Genomic DNA, 16,829 nt, shown 5'->3' on the forward strand with positions numbered 1-16,829 from the left:
GCGAACAAAAAAAAAAATGGTATGGTATCGGGGAACAGGTGGCCGGGCCAGGGCGACAAATTCTTTGGGGCTACAAATTTTAGACGTGTTTATTGTCGCCAGGCAGTGGGGTGGCGGAGGGGGCATGGCCCACACCTGTGCATCTGCGGGGCGACAGAAAATGTAATAAGCGAAAATAAGATTTTAATTGCCAACATTTATGGGCGGCGTTGAATGCCGTTTTAATGCTCCTGCCTCGCCCACCCCCCCGGCAGGCAGGCAGGCAGACGCACACGCGGGTCCCCCCCGTCGGACGCCAAGGAGCTACCTACCTGTACAATCTTCGAAAGTGAAGCTCTAATTGCTCAGAGGATTCATTAGTGGGTTCTATTTGCCTTTCCGCTCCTTAAACGGCTCGATAGCTGGCATTGATTCCGGCTATCATTGTCCTGTGTGTGTCCTGTTTGCTTTCGCTCTGGTTGCATCCATGGCCGGGCGAGGCTAATGCGCAATTTCCGCCCATCCTCATGGGGTTCACCCGTTCACGCTTCGTTGGCTCGTCCTCTGCTGCTGCCCCCCCCCCCCCCCCCCCCCCGCTTCCTTGAAATGGTCTTTTTTTTTTTTTTTGGTTGTTGTTGTTTGTTTGCCTCGATATTGCACTTAATTTAATGTTGTTCTGTTGTCAACGCAAGTAAATCAAAGCTGCGACTTTTATTTATGATTTCATTTATGCGCTTTGCCATTAACCAAAGTGCTCTTCGATGGCCGTGACTTAGGGGAGTACGTAAACCCTTCCCTTCCCCCTTTGCCCCCCCCTCACCCACCTCCCCTGCCTGGCACTCACTGATTTATATGTCACAATCAGTAGTAGCTTTCAAAAATTTCCAAATCCCCAGCGATGCCATCTATCGTTTGTACGACCCATGTCGACACACATATTGGCCAATCCTAGAGTCCTGTCCAAGGCTGAGCGATCGACATTGGCCCTATGAACGGACACAGACAACTTCGTTGGGACGCAGCGGCTTTTGTCTACCGAACCTTCTGCCCGATATCATCGTCACGGATCTAATCTGCATCTGGCCAGACAATGCGTAATTATTGCAACAATCCCACCTTCGATTCCTCGCAATTTCTGGCGACCATGCGGATGTGGGTCCGTCGTTTTGGATGCGGTGTCCCCGTTCCCAGTTCCTGCTGCCAGCGCTGCGGAGCATGTGGCCCGTGCTCTTCTGGATGCTCCAGTGGATGCTCCAATGGATGCTCCAGATGCTGCTGTTTCTGCTGTGGAGGATTCCTCGAGACCTGTTCGGGTTCATGCTGTGAGTCGTGCCTGGATCCGGCCTGGTTCTCCTGGATGGCCCCCAATGTGTGCGGTGCCGCCTGCTGTCCCATGCCACGATGCTGATGAAAATCCTATAAATATGCTCTAAAAATACGCACCAAATTTGCCATCATTTTGGTTTTGTTTTCCTTCACGATAATAGACTTTATTTTTCCATATACTCTTTCGAGCTTCGTCTTTAAGTATTTTCATATCTTTGCTTGGAGAGACTACCCTTTAATTTCATCATTACTTTATTTCCAACTAACAACTAACATTGTACTTCCTCCCACGCCTGTGCCTGCCCCCCCTTTGCCTCTCAATCGCCCCCCCCCCCCCCCCCCCCCCAATGGAATACGAAACATGAGAAATGAGAAAATGCAATTTTGATATTCCTGCTTTGGTCGCCATATTGTAAAACTATAAAAGAAATGCCCATGTATAAGTACATATAATTCGTGCAAATCGCGAATCGTAAAAATTGCGCAAAAAATTTCCCTTGCAATGCGGAAAGAACCGCAACAAATTGGGCCAAAGGGCAAATTAGCCAGCGCGGCATAAAAGTGCCACATAATGTGGCCAACAACCGCCGTCTGTGCCCGCTGCCGTCCCCGCCTCCTTACCGCCCAACTGTATTGCAGGGGGCTACAAGGCTAATAAAAAATTATAGATTTCCATCTTTGCATATTTAAATTTTATCGCCAGGCCGTTTCGGTCCCGGGCCGACTCACTCATGTGTTATAGGCCCAGTTCAGGTTGAGGTTCAGGTTGACGTTGACGTTGATGTTTGAGGCTACCTTCTGTTGCGGATTTGCTTGCGGTTTTTATGCTGCCGCAACCTGAGGTTGGCATAAAACAAATGTCATACTCAGGAGGAAATCATGTGTGTTCTGGCCGGCCCCCCCCCCCAACCATAAAGATGTTTCGGATTTTAGCATAATCGTCAATTTTTGATTTTAAAATTCCACCACGAGGGTGGCAAAGGGAGAGAGAGAGAGAGAGAGAGAGAGAGAGAGTGGAGCAGCCGCAGCCCTGCCGATGTTCTTTGGTCAACAATAAAAATTCATTTTTATAATCTTTACATGTGTTACATCCAGAAATAGCCGAGGTATAAATATTTATTACCATTTTACGATTGATTTTAGTTTAGATTTTCCTTGGCTTTCCACGTGGGCGGCAGACCTCGAGGCCTATTGGCAAATAATGTCATTACGACATCGGTGGCAAAGACGTTCCCAGGGGGTAATGTTTTAATTTGAGCCCCCCCCTCCCCCATATTTGGTACATATATGTATTCAATGTTGAATGTTGTATTTACACCATTTTTCCACTGACTTTTACACAATTTTTATGGCGAAGCCTGTCTAAGACCTCGCGGAAGATGCGCAGGATTTTAAAAAATATCAGCACGTGTTAGGGGATCAAATAATGGTGCACCCACCCCCCGAAAACCCATCGTTCTTTTAAAGGGCTTTCATTAATGGCTTTCGGTTGTTGGCAGTCACAACACAAAATCCCACGATATTGTAAAATCTGTAAAATTGTTATCTCTCCGCTTAGATTTCGTAATTTTTTGGCGCATAATTTACATGAACATTAAACGAATGGCGGACAGGAGCCTTCGTTGGCCCACATGAATGATGAGGCGTCGGCACGCGGCAGACCGCAAATCCTCCTGCCCCGCCCCGCCCCGGCCCGAACCCACACCCACTCCACACAACTATTAAACGCTTAATGGCAATTTCATTGCACGAGTATATGGTATCAGATCTCCGATATCGGATGTCGCCCGGCCCGGTCCGGACAGTCCCAAGGCCACATGTTTGCTGTGATTACATGCGAGTTGACACGCCGCCTGGTTGGTGTGGACACGTGATCTGGTCACGTGTCGCCAATTCGCCCACAGGCCGCAAACAAAAATGTTTTACAAGCTCTACTCTTTTTTCCTTGATTCGGCACAATGAATAGTTGATGCCAGACGAATACATAAGGGCCCGACCACCCCCGGCTCACTAGCTTGGCGGGCCAGCTAGAGTGATATGCATGACTGTACCTCCTGTGTCCTGTCCCGGTCCGTTTATGACTTCTTTTTTGTAGGGTATCCGAACTTCGTTGGGATTTCTCTTCTGTTTCGACTTGTTTTCCTTTCGTAATGTAATCAAATTATGAAAATTATACGGAGACCTTCAGTAAGTCAAGTTGGCAACAATTTTGACTGATTGTTTTCACACGACCGCCCCCTGGGGGAGTGGCAGGCCTAGTGGCACTTCCCTTCGGCGCCCCTGCTGTGATTCACTTGGGAAAAGCCACCCCTTTGGTGGGCGAGAGGTGGAGGATGGAGAGCAAACAAATTATATTTAAAATCCCTGTCCCAGTGGGTGTTTCAACCACTCAACCCGCTGCGGATCCGGATACGGCTGCGGCTACGGCTACGACTACGGCTATGGCTACGGCTCCAATTGGATATCCGTTGGCTGCTGAGCCGGGGCCCTTGAGTCATCATCATCTCCAGCGGGCGGACTTTGGACCGCCCACGGGGCCTTGCTTATTACTTTCGAGGCAGCCCTAAACTCTTGCGCTGCCTTTTGGGGTTAAGCAGGTCCTCCCCCCCACCACCCACCACCCCCGCCACTTCAAAATGACACATCACGAACTTTTTTAATTTGTTTATGATAATTTACGTGCTATTTAATAGGCCATGACATGACTGGCAGTCATTTATTATGAAATGCAAGGCTCCCAGGAAATGGTAGAATGATCATCAAAAGGAAACTCATTAGTGGAACATTTCTAATGGTTTTTGTAACGATTTAGCAGCAGCTTTCGATGGCCCTGAAGCATCTCTTCGAATAAACTCCCTCCAAAATTCACATAAATTATCTATAGTCCTGCTCAGTGCATACAAGGACACAAGAGCTTCTTAGTCCCAGTCGAAATGGTCTTCAGTGTCAGAGCAGCTCGTAGGCAGTGGTTCAAAGCTGCTTATAGCCGTGTATATATTTGGGGGATATCTGGCGTCACTTGGCTCCAGTTTGTTGTCTATATATGGGGGAAGGAACGGAACTTGGCCGAAGAGCAATCAAGATGTTACAGCCTCGCGACTGCAATCAATCTCAGTCTCTCAGTCTCTCTGCTCGCTGCTCGCCGCGCGCTGCTCTCTGGTGCAATATTGCGAAGATTAATTAATTTGTATTAACATACATACACACGCTCGCCGTGTAGTGTGCAATAACTGATGTTGGGCTATAATTAATCAAATGAATTACATACATGAGCGCGGGACGGGGACCCTCACGGAGCGATAATCATATGCGTAACAGGAACATGGAAATCAAATCAGAGGCCAGAAATGCGTTTGCATGTCAATTACAGCTGGCGCCTCAGCATCATTCGGCCCCCCCCTCTCATTCGGTTCACTCGCACCCTAACCACCCCCCTCTATTCATGGCCTGGGCACAGCTAATATTCAAAGTCAATCGCCAGCCTGATGAACTTGATGAGGGGGAGTAGGAGGAGGCAATGGCAATCAGCGAAAGCAGCAAATCGGGAATTCCCTCAATTATTCATGCCCGACGATTGTATGCAAATCGAATTGCCAAACTCATAATCGGAAGCGGAAGTGGCAGTGGCAGTGGCAGTGGCAGTGGCAGCGGAAGAGGCATAGACAATATAGCGGCAATTTCTGGAAAATTTCACGCTAAACATGCTCCCATTTTCCCACTTTTCCCCACTTTTAATAGTTGATAAGCTTAAAAGCAAAAATTCAATTGAATTTTGAATGGGTTGCCAGATAGATATACTCTGTATGTGTGTGTGTGTGTGTGTGTGTGTATCTTCTAGACCTATGTATGTGTTTTTTTTTTTTTGTCTTTGAACATTTCTCCAAAAGTGCATTTGCTTTTTGGGCGGCGAGATTTATGCACACGCAGCTGTGTGTTGTAATTTTTAGCATTCAGATTCATTTCTAGTTTCATCTGTGTGTGTCTGTTTTTTTTTTCGCATTCTGTTGCCCCGCGATTTATTGGGCTCAATTTTTTTTCCTATCTTTGCCAGTGGACGCGCGAGAGCGCGCATTGAAAACGAATCACGTGAAATCTAAATAGCATCATAAATCAGAAAATGGCGGCAGGTTGAATTCGACTCGCCTCGAGTCAGTCCCCTTCTGGGTTTGGGGGGTGTGGGGTTTTCAGTCCGTTCAGTCTTTTCTGGCTGGCTGGCTGGCTGGCTGGCTGGCTTGCTGGCCAGACAATGATATATGTTGGCCCAAAATGGCTAAACGCGCCGCTATAGCGGGACTCGCATGTGTATGAAAATTGCCAGAAGAAGAAGCGCAAAAAAGAAACCTCGATAGACGGCGTTTGATTGCGTTTCCTGAACCACTCGACTACACTTCCAATCCCTGCATTTCCCCCCCCTCCAAAAAAAAGGGGAGCCACCGTGGGTCATTTGCCCAGCCTGTGTCCCGATGGAGGGCGAAATGTAAATTTCCCCAGCCACCATAAATAAATGTTTGAGGCAAGTGGATTGGTTGGATTTTCTACCGGATACCGGATAGCGTATAGTTTTGTCCTTGGAGACCGGCCTGGGCATACCTTATACGCCTCCTTTTTTTTTTTTGTTGTTGTTTATTTATTGACGCCGGCTCGCTTGCCAAATTCCTCTATAACTTATGCCAGCTTCTGTCTTCTGTCTTCTGTCTTCCCCCTCGTGTGTGGTGGCTTGGCTTGGCTTTTTCCCGCAAATTGATTTATGACATCTGCGCTGATTGCCAAACGAACTTTGAGAGCCTCGAGTGTGTGTCATAAAAATTGTAAATTACTTAATACCATTTATTCTTTATTTTTCATTTGGCCCCACAAAGATTACAAATTTAATTATTAACCAAAAAAAAACATATATGTATGTACATCCTTTTGCTTTATTCTACATATGTTAGATCTACGAATTTCCCCCAAAAATCAATTAAGTTTCCGCTCTCCCGTGATGATTTACAACCAGCAACTGCTGTTGGTCCTGGGGCTCACATAAAACTAAATTGTTTTATTAATATGGAGTAGTATTACGAATATTACGAGGCAATTACTTAGTCACACTTACCCATGCTGGGCCGCAGGGCTCGTCTTGGCCAATACAGTAGGCCTACATTTCCGCTTCATAAGCAGATTAATTATGCAACTTTTGACTGGGGGCAGGATCTGGCAGGACTTACAGAGTGGTCGGTCGGTCACATGTGGCAGGCAATCTTGATATTGTCGTGGTGGCTAATTATACGATAACACACAAGTTGACCCCGAGCCGAGCGCTGAAATCCTTGGAAATGTTATTAAAACATAAATCTGAATATTAATTCTGGTTCGAGGGGTGGTAGGGGGGGGGGGGGGTAGCTGTAAATGGATTATGAAGTGAAACCATTTATAAGGCTTTTCATTTTCATTTTCATTTCAGCCCGTCTGCGTTTATTGTCCGTAATTAGAATTAGAAATTTTGTGTGTGCTTTGCGATTTTCCATTCGTCCCTTTCCTGGCCATCGTCATCGTCACATGTGTGTAATCAGAAAATTAAACATTGCCAGAGGATTGCTAATGGTCGATATTGAGCCATATTTGTCCTCAGCCTCGAGGCTGGCCATATTTTCGCCTTATGAGCGGGCCATTAAAATGGTTTATGGTAGTACAAAATTAATTGCCCAGAGTACGATTACGAGCACGAGTAGGAGACTTTTTTAAATGTACATCCATCCGGTAATGTTCCGCACGTTATCCAGCCCCAAGTCCAGGTATTTTTTCCCCATTTATTTATATATTTATCTTTTGAGCTTCAGCGAAGAGCCGAAAAAGTTTCCTTTTGGTTCGACCACAAGAAAACAAACAGCCCAAAGCCCCTTCCGGCTGGGTCCTCCTCGATCTCTCATGAACTTCCTGCCGTCCAAAATACGGATTGTAATTAGAAACTGATTTACTTAATTTGTTGACAGTGCGGCAGGACCTGCGGCCGAAGGAGCCGAGAGAAAGAAGGATGCCAGCCATGTCCTAATTTATGGCTGCGGTTATTTTGGCATATTTTTTGGCTTGCCGAAAGTTTCGAAATTTGCGGTCGGGTTTTTGTTTGACTTTCGAAAAAGATTTCTCACTTGGCAAGTGAAAAATAATTCGAAATTTATTTCAAATGTGGTCCATGGCGATGGCTGAGAGGTGGCTCAATTAGCTAATTGATTGGCAATACAAAAACTACAACAAATACTAGTTCATCATATATGGAACACCGATGGACCGCCGTTAATTTGTAATCCTTTTTGAGTGGCTATATTCCCCCTTTTCCCGATTAATTGCAATCTTTTCAAATACTTTTCAACCCGATACACTTGATTTATAGCGGATAGCTGGCATATTTGTCAGAGGCAGCTACTAAATTACGCTGCTGTGGCACACAGATCTAAGTAGCGCCATATATCAGTGGCTCGGCTTCGAAGTGACGGGCACGAGTACCCGGCATTACCACAAAGTTGCCGTGGCCAAGTCGGGGCGAGTTGACAAAGCTTTTAGTGGCAGTTGGAAAAGAGATCTCTCTCCTGCCAGCACCCAGCACCCCAGCACCCCAACACCCCACAGAGCGGGCCAAGTGATAATTGAATTAGAATATGGCGTCGCACACACACACACACACATACACACACACACAGCTATAGCTTGGTTAGAGGAAAAATTTCAACATGTGCGATGTCATTTAGGGGTTCGGGGGGAGGCTTGGAGGCTTGGGGGTTGGGGGTTGGGCTAGCTCCTCCAAAGAAATATTATGCTTTTAACAATTTTAGCATTTTCTCCATTTACATACATCTTAATTATTTCTCAAGATGCTTTTGCCATGTGTGGCGTACGTGTGGATTACACTCGTGTGTGTGTGCGTGTGTGTGTGTGTGTATCTCTAAGAGGGTTGTAAAATGTTACTGGTACTCGTGGAATCGTTGTCATTTTTACATTTGCATTTCCAGCTAATTTGGTTGAATGTTTTTAGGTGCTTTGTTCGCCCTGCCGGCTACTGTAATAATAATAACTTGCTCTGGGCTCCAGCTCTGGGCTCTGGGCTCTGGGCTCTGGGCTCTTGCCTCCGAGCATATTTTTATGGTTTCGTTTTGTAGATTACGACCAAAGAGAGAGGATTTCGCTAATTACTTTCAGCCCCACATATGCTGGGTGTGGGTGTGCGGTGGGTGTAGATTTAATTAGAGCTTACACATTAGCGTCGAGTCTTCATTTTCATTTTCATTTTCATTTTCATTCCCATGTGCGAGGGGGGATTTCGTTTTCTCAGATTGAACCAATATTAATTACAATTTAAATGCAAATGCAAATGCCGCGGGCCGCGGGCCGTGGGCCGCCATCTTGTCGCCATTTTATTCAATCGAATTAAGTGTAGCCGCGTTTATGATACTCATGATATGTCATGATATGTGTGTAGCTCATTCAGAGATCCACAATTTCACACAATATCAAAAAGTCGCCTGGTTTCAATTAAGGGAAATGACAACAAGATCTTCAAATCGAAACCCACCCCTAATTATGTGCTTAGCTTACCCTAAATATGATCGGTTAATGATAGCTCTTTGCCCGCTAGGTAGACAAAGGCAGGGAGGGGCTGGCGTGGATCTACCCCCTGGTTGACTTTTCTCCAGACAAAAGTCAATTGGGAAAAATTAATTTAGCAAAAATCCCTTTGTATACGAGTATATCACAGTCGAGCCGAGTGTTTTGCTACGATTTGATGAGGGACGACAGTGGCACTGGAAAGTAATTTGTGCACCAATAATGTAGCCATAAAGGGAGGGAAGTGCACTGAGAGAAATGCAGAGTCGAATGCAGAGGGTAGCTATTCAGCAAAAGGATCACAATGTCCCCGCTGGATAGGAGCGTTTAGAACTTCTTCATGTGTGTATTTTCTCTCAGTGCACGAACATTTGCCACTTTCCCCCGGAGCATATGCGACATACTCATATACATAATCGCATTTACACTAATTGGGTGATGGTGATCAATCAAAAAACATAAAGAAATGAGAGGAGAGGAGAGGAGCGGAGAGGAGAGGAGAAAAGATGCAACCGAATAGAATGGGTCGATACTCAGATGCTCTCGTCGAGCTGCTCCACGGACATTGTCACAGCAACAGTCGCCCCGCACGTAAACCGAATGATCCGATTTCCGGTTGTGTGTGCCATTGTGGCCCTACCTGAACCAGATTGTCCTTTTGGCCGGTTTGAACGGTGCAACCCCTCTCAAAAAAACGGAAGCAATCGTGCGCAGCTGAAATCGACTTTTGGCACGACCCTATATACCATACCCTCCTCGTTCGTCGTGTGTTGTCACCGCTGCCATTATCCTTGCTAATTTCGCAGCTCAATGAGTCTATAGAAATACTCGGCTATATTCTCTCTCTTTGCTCCTCTTTTTGTCGGACTCTTGTACGAGGGGATCTTTAATTGCGCAGCTTGGCCATCGTATTACAACCAGCGAACCGCTTAAAGTGTGATAAATGTGTTTTTGAAAGGTCTCGAAATCGGGTTGGTTAGGGTAGGACGCAGTAGATGATATCCTGTATCTCGCTGGCAATCTATCTTTTGAGCATAATTAGTCATCGTCTTGTTTGTTGTTTTTTAATTGGTTCTCAGTGTGATCTATGATATATTGACATTGACCTAGGCAGCTCTGAGAATATTCTTCCGTAACGCTTTTTTTCCATGTAGAATAATTTGGAAATTAATCAGGATATGGAAAGAGTCCGTTGTTTTTGGGAAAAGCTCGAACGCCATTTTGCAATCTATTTGTGACGATTTATTCTTATATATTCATACATCATCCACTAAGCGAGCAAATCAAATCGTCTGGAAAAAATGCTTCTGCCAAATTTTTAGGTTGTTCCAGCGAAAAAAAAAAAATAAAGAAAAAAAAAATCATGCCATCTGCAATTAATCCCAGCCAAATCCGAACCCAAAATGGCATTTAAGGTCGAAACTGTCGCGTGAACACAAAATTGATTTTTATAGATATTTATAGATTTATAGATTAAAAATTTTCCACATAAGCACCCAGAAAAAAAAAGAAGCATTTGCTGGGTAAATTTATTCCATTATTCCATTATTCCTTTCTCTTTTATGTCGTTGCCCTGCTTTTAGTTTTGCTTTCTCCGCTTCGATGTTCAACCTTTTTGCAACCCTCGTGCATGGCCCGTATGTACACATGTATGTGATAGATTATGAACTGGAAATTGCAGCAGTGGCAAGTAGCAAATATCAGGCGGGGCTGGGACGTCTGATCTCCATCCCCATCTCCATCCCGGACGACATTGAGTTACTTGAGAAAGGACACTCATGCCAGCCCAGCAGCCCCGAAGCCCCGCAGCCCCGAAGCCCCGCAGCCCAACCCATTAAATTAAAAGGCCATAAATTACGGGATGGCTTTAATGTCAATCGAAGATTTTCCAGAGCAGTGTGAATTGCATCCATTGATTGTCTGTCGCTTGTCCTTTGTTGGAGAACTATTTTATGGCTTTGTCATTGAGAACGAAGTGAACCAAGTGGAGGAGGGATCAGGTTGGCGATTATTAACCGAGGGCGCAGCATTAAGTAATGAATTAAGTAATAACTAAGTCGATCTCTGGATCAAACGTTGTCCTTGGTAGGTCCTTAAAAGCGTATCGTTTGAGAGAGGCAAACGACCAAATGATACCATCCTTTTATGAGTTGAGGAATATTTTGGAATGCAGGATGCCAGCATTAGGCCAGAGACAAGGCAGCGAGAGGGAGACTGTGGTGGATATCACTCTTCTCAAATAATCGGTTCAAGGACTCTAAGGAGTATTCACAGAGATACTATAAATCAAATCTAGGCACTACGTTTATTCAATTTTGAGAAGCTTTTGTTGGCCTAAGAATTTCACAGACTTGATTTATTTTATTCTTTCATGTTTTTTGGGCTTTTGGCAGGTGTCCTTGACCCCTCCGCTGGTGGACATTAAATAGTTTAAACCAATTGTGAGGCTCATTTCCTTACCCCATTGCCAAAATTGGCCCTGCGAACTATTAATTAATTATTTATTTAAAAAAACTTTTAAATAATAGTGGATTTTTTATTCGTTAAACAAACAAATTAAGAAGCAAGTTAACTTATTGAAAAAAATTGTTTTTTTATTTAAAATGAATTTTTTTGTATTATTTTATTTTTAATTTTTAAATTATTTGTTTTTTTTTTTAATTAACGAAAAAGAGTTACAAACCTGTGATTGTAAAAATAATTAGTTTCTTAGTATTTTACTATGAAATATAAAGACTTAAATTAAATTAAAATTAGTAGAATAGGAAAACATTTGGGGAAATGCATGAAATTTCAGAGTGTGGATTCTTTTTTGTCGCTGGGTGTAGACTCTCGGTTCTGTTGCAAGAATTGCAGCCCTGGTAGATCCTTTTGCCCGATCACAATATAGTTCTCAGAGCAGACTGTCAGCTGCAGGCAGTACGTTGCTGTGCCACCCCATTCGATCTGTAACGAGCCCAATTCGTTTCAGTCATGCCATTGAATGAGGCCCAAAAAAAAAGACGTCTGAATATTGGAAGCCAATTATCCACTGATTAGGCCCGCATAAAAATGGACAATTAATAAACTGCGATGCGAGCCGTGGAGGTGACAAACGTTTAAACAATAGAAATTGATGAGATACCGTAACGCATGCATTATATGGCAAATTAATTGGCATTTGACGCTGCCCAAAATGTCAATCAAAGAGCAATAAATTGGGCTCCGGCTTCAAAGAAGAGAAGAGAAGAGGAGAGATGAGAGATGAGAGAGAACAAGACAAATAAGAATAGTTGAAACCGAAAGAGAGATGGGAGATGGGAGAGAGAAAGAGCGTTCAATAATGGCGACTAAAAGAACTTCTTTTTATAGACTTTTTTGTGGGCGGAGGAGAGTAGGAGATAGAGCAGAGCTTAAGCCAAGTTACTAGCAATTACTAAAAAAAAAAAAAAGATATACAACTACGACTACACACGCAAAGGCTTACACACACACACATGGCTATACATACACATGTATATAAAATGTTCAAATCATCAAACAATAAACTCAAAATGGACTCCATCGCTTGTCGCACGTTTCATGCTCATTTTCATGTCGAGCGCGTTAAAAACATCCGGCTCCCCACTCCGCATCTCCCTCTCCCTCTCCCACTCCCACTCCCTCTCTTTCGTGCGCCCACTCTCTTTCTCTGTCTGACGCTTTCAGGTTATGTCTGCGCAGCGGAACGGAATGGCAATGGAACACTGGCCATCTTGCGTCTGCGCTGCTCAGCCGCAACTGTGGGCGTGGCCTCGCTCTTCCGCTCTTCAGCTCTTCCGCTCTTCAGCTCTTCGGTTGTGCAGCTGAGAGCAACGTCTTCTGCCTTAAAGCTGGGCTCATTCCGGGCCCAGCTCGATTATGTTTTGACCTTCTCGGGGCTTACTTTGTTTTGCGCTGCGCCTCGATACGGCGACGGACGTGTTTGGCGCTTATTTGATAGGCTGCCGCCGTACTGCTCCACTCTCGGGTCGAGCTCATTAACATGCCTTGGCTGGGGCTTACGGGTTTTAATTAAAAATGCCAGAGGCTTAGAGGAAGAAAAAAAAACTATACAGACGGTACAAAACAAAACTCAATTTGATTTTAAAATTAGTTGATTATATTTATTGTAAAATGGATGGAAAATGCTTGTTTTAATTGTAAACAAAAATATAGATAATACCCAAATAATGTATTCAATAATTAATATATATTTATAGCGCATTAAATAATATATTATAACCCCCGGCTCACTCGTCAGCCCAAAACCCTTTTATACTCGTCCTAAGGCTAACCCTAAGCTAATCTTAGTTTTATTTTTAGCCCTATAATCGTATTCCTGATCATTTCCACAAGGACTCTAATCCCTTTACAGCATTTGGGAACCCGTTTGGGAGAGCTGCAGCCACATCTTCAGCGCTTAGGGGCTCCTCAGGTGGAGTACAATATTTCTGGTCTCATATTCAGCCTCCCTGCCCGTTCAGCCATCTATGCTATCCACTTTTATATAAATGGATTGCCCCTACAATGATCATTAAAAACGCATACCCTGACATTGTTTTGCTATAAACATAAGCCATAATTCAATTCAATGTAAGAACACGGGGGGAGGGCAAAAACAAAGCGAAAAACACGGCATAATCAATGTCGATGTCTGCCCACGAGCACTACCACCAAAGGAGCATCCCCACACACACACACACACACACAGACACAGCAACGACATCGTATATTACACACACACAGAGGGAAAGTCCTAGAGATAGAGAGACATCCCCAAATATAGACAGGGCGAGGCGGGCAGGCGAAAGCAAAGTCCACACACGACAGGGACAGGCTCGCACTCGTATATCAGCATCGGAATCCACCCGGCAAACCCCAGCAACGAAAACAATTTGGTAAGTTTTCGAAAATTTGCTGCACAACCCGTCGCGCTTCCAGGCCACTGCGAGTTCTCCTGCGAGTGCGAGCGAGAGGACGAGTCTAATCCAATGAGCGGGATAGCAATAGATTTCATCTCCTTCTGTCCCTGTGTGTGTGTGTGTGTGTGTGTGTGTGTGTGTGTTTGGGGAGTCCATGTACAAAGCTTAGAAATAGACAGACAATAAAAGCTTCATGAAGCGGCATTGCCGACGCCATCATTTGAGTGAGTGTGCAAGCGAGAGGGATGCAATGAGAAGGAGACAGCGAGACAGATAGAAAGAGATGGAGATGGCGATGGTGATGGTGATGGCGATGGAGAGAGAGAGGGAGCATCCATGAAGTTTCTGTTGATTTTTATCATTTATCGATTTCGAATTTGTGTCGAGGGACAATTTAGTAGCCTCCCCGAACGCCATACCAAATGTGTCTATGTTTTGTTGGCTGTTCTCTCCACTCCACTCCACTTCACTCCACTCCACTCTACGGACATTCATGAGGTGTCACCCGAAGGGGTAAAGAGAGGAGGCAGAGGAGTCAGAGGAGCAGCAGGCAATTTGATGGCCAACTCCAAACTCTGGCCTGTCATTGTCAGGCTAAACTGCTCTTGACTGTTATGGAGTACATTTTTGGCCAGAGAGGCCCACGGCCTGGGTCTGCTGTTGTCGAAGTAGTACGAGAATCGTGCTATTTATGGGTGACATTCACATCAGCCCCTGGATTTGGTTCAACTTGTACTCGTAATTTTCCCAGCAGTTCCTTTTTAGGCGATCGATTTATCGATTGTCGAAGAGTCTTCCTTAAAGGAAATTCCATATTTAACATTTACTCGGCTTCGCCGACTAAAATGCTCTGAATAAGCTGGTCTAAAGCCTTTCAACAGGTAGGTTCTCCATAGGAGAATACCTGAAAATCCCCTTAAGTGTATTATTTCACAGATCTTTCTGGTGCAATGAGGAGTAGAGCGAGCCGGCCTTCGCCTGGCTTCTCCCAACAATATAGCAATTAATCAAATTATATTTGACACGCCAGAGAACACAAACAAACCGAATTGGCGAGCCCAAAACGAAGTCAGTCGGTTCTGCAATATTTCAGCAAGCAGATTAGCAGACCTAAGGTCCTAAGTCAAATTATACACCAGGGACACGTTCGAACGGAACACAGAACACAGAACACAACACACAGAAATTGCAAACAGGAACAGTTTATTGTGTTTGCTTGTTTTTTTTTTTTTTGATGAAATTCTTTTAACCTCATCGTCAATAAGCGGCTTAAGCGGGATTTACCTGAAACCGATCCGACAGAGATCGAGATGGAAAGAAAGAAACCAAACCGAGCACGTCCGAGCCGCCTCGGACGCCGTGGACGCCTTGGACGCCTGCGCAGCTGGCGAAACCCCTATTTGAAATGGCAAATTCAAAGGCAATTCACACTCGGCCGTCAATTGCTGGAAGTTGACTCTGGGCGCGTACTAAAACAATGGTGAAAAGGCCGTAGATCTCCGGAACTGTGCGGAAGTTCATCGGATTCCTCACTCTCTTCATTCTGTTGAAAACGTGCCCAGTTCCAGTTCCATATGTCCAATGAGTTTGCGGAATCAGACGAAGATGCAGAAGAAGCAGCGGCTCTTCAGGAGGAGATCTGGCAATGGTCTTTGATCTGGAGTTTCTTATATCACGTAATACGGCTGCTGTTTGCTGTTTGCCATTCGCTGAGCCTATGCTAATGGTTCCTCTAGGTAATTATCGTCGGTATGCTAATGGTATTTTGAATGGACGGATCCCCCCCAGAGTAGCTCGATTGTTTGCCAATGCATTCGCTGTTAAAGAATGATTAATGTGGGTGCTCCATTAGATACGAGTCAACAATGGTAGTCCGGTAGTTGCAACAGCCTCACGGTCATTAGTCCAGCTTCGGTTCAATGAATCGCCGAGTACTCGAAGCCACTGGGTTGCTTGGGATGTGAGCGTGAGAGTCAGTGATGGGGAAGAGCTTTGATTTTATCCACGAAATGTCTTCAGATCTCCATAGATCTTTGTTCTCGTGAGTCACGCACAACTTTGATCCACAATTTCTTCGATGTGTCTTCACGCTGTCATCTCCAAATCCTTTCAATCAAAACTTGTTGCATTCCCCCCTCCCCCCTCCCCACTCCCTTCTATCCAGCCTGGTGGGCATTCATAATTTAATGATATTTATTGTTATCGTCCCCCCACACAGGCTGCTGCAACCTGTTTCGATTTCATTCATGGCCTGTCGCATGTTTTCTACTCATATTCTCGTTTGATTGACAGTTAATCAATCTTGAGGCTTTAGTTTGCTTCTCCATTCACGTATTCTCATTCTTCGGTGACGTTTTTCCATCTCTCCGTCGTTTTCCTTTCGCCTATTATATCGTTTGTTCCGTTTTTTGTTTTTCTCTGCCACCTTGTTGGCCAGAAATAATTTCAAGTTAATCCTTTTGACTCTCTCCGCTTGACGGATTGTCGTCTGACTTTGACTCTCACTCTGACTGCACTGCGAGGAGTGTCCTAAGCAGATTTCCGGTCTGTAATTGTTATCCCCGTCTGTACGTAGGTGCTGAGCCCTGGCGAACCTTTAACCTTTATTCCATGCCCTGGTGTGTGGGTGTTGGCTGATCGGATTGTTGGCTAAGCCATTTCTATGATTTCTTTTTACTGATAATAACATATAATATATATTTTTTCAGTCGAAATGTAAGTGTACTGCGGTTTTTGAGAGGCAGAATCTTAAAAGTTGCAGCTATTGAACTGAAATTGAACTGTCGATAGGAAAAAAGAAGACAAATTATTTCCTACTGGCTCTTAAGATATTTTAACCTAACCCTAAACTAATGAATATATTTTCCCGATTTTTAAAGTGTTTTATGTATGGCCTTTGCATAGCGTGGAAATTTTTGGATATTTTGTTCGATATTTTCTGGTATTTTCAGAACACCCGAAATTGATTTCGGCGCAAAACTTGAGCTAAAGAGCATTTTGTTTTTGCAGAAAATGATTGCAAAT

The sequence above is a fragment of the Drosophila persimilis genome, unplaced genomic scaffold, assembly GCF_003286085.1.
Source record: "Drosophila persimilis strain 14011-0111.01,24,50 unplaced genomic scaffold, DperRS2 tig00000900-arrow-arrow-pilon, whole genome shotgun sequence".
In the NCBI taxonomy this organism is placed as follows: Eukaryota; Metazoa; Arthropoda; class Insecta; order Diptera; family Drosophilidae; genus Drosophila; species Drosophila persimilis.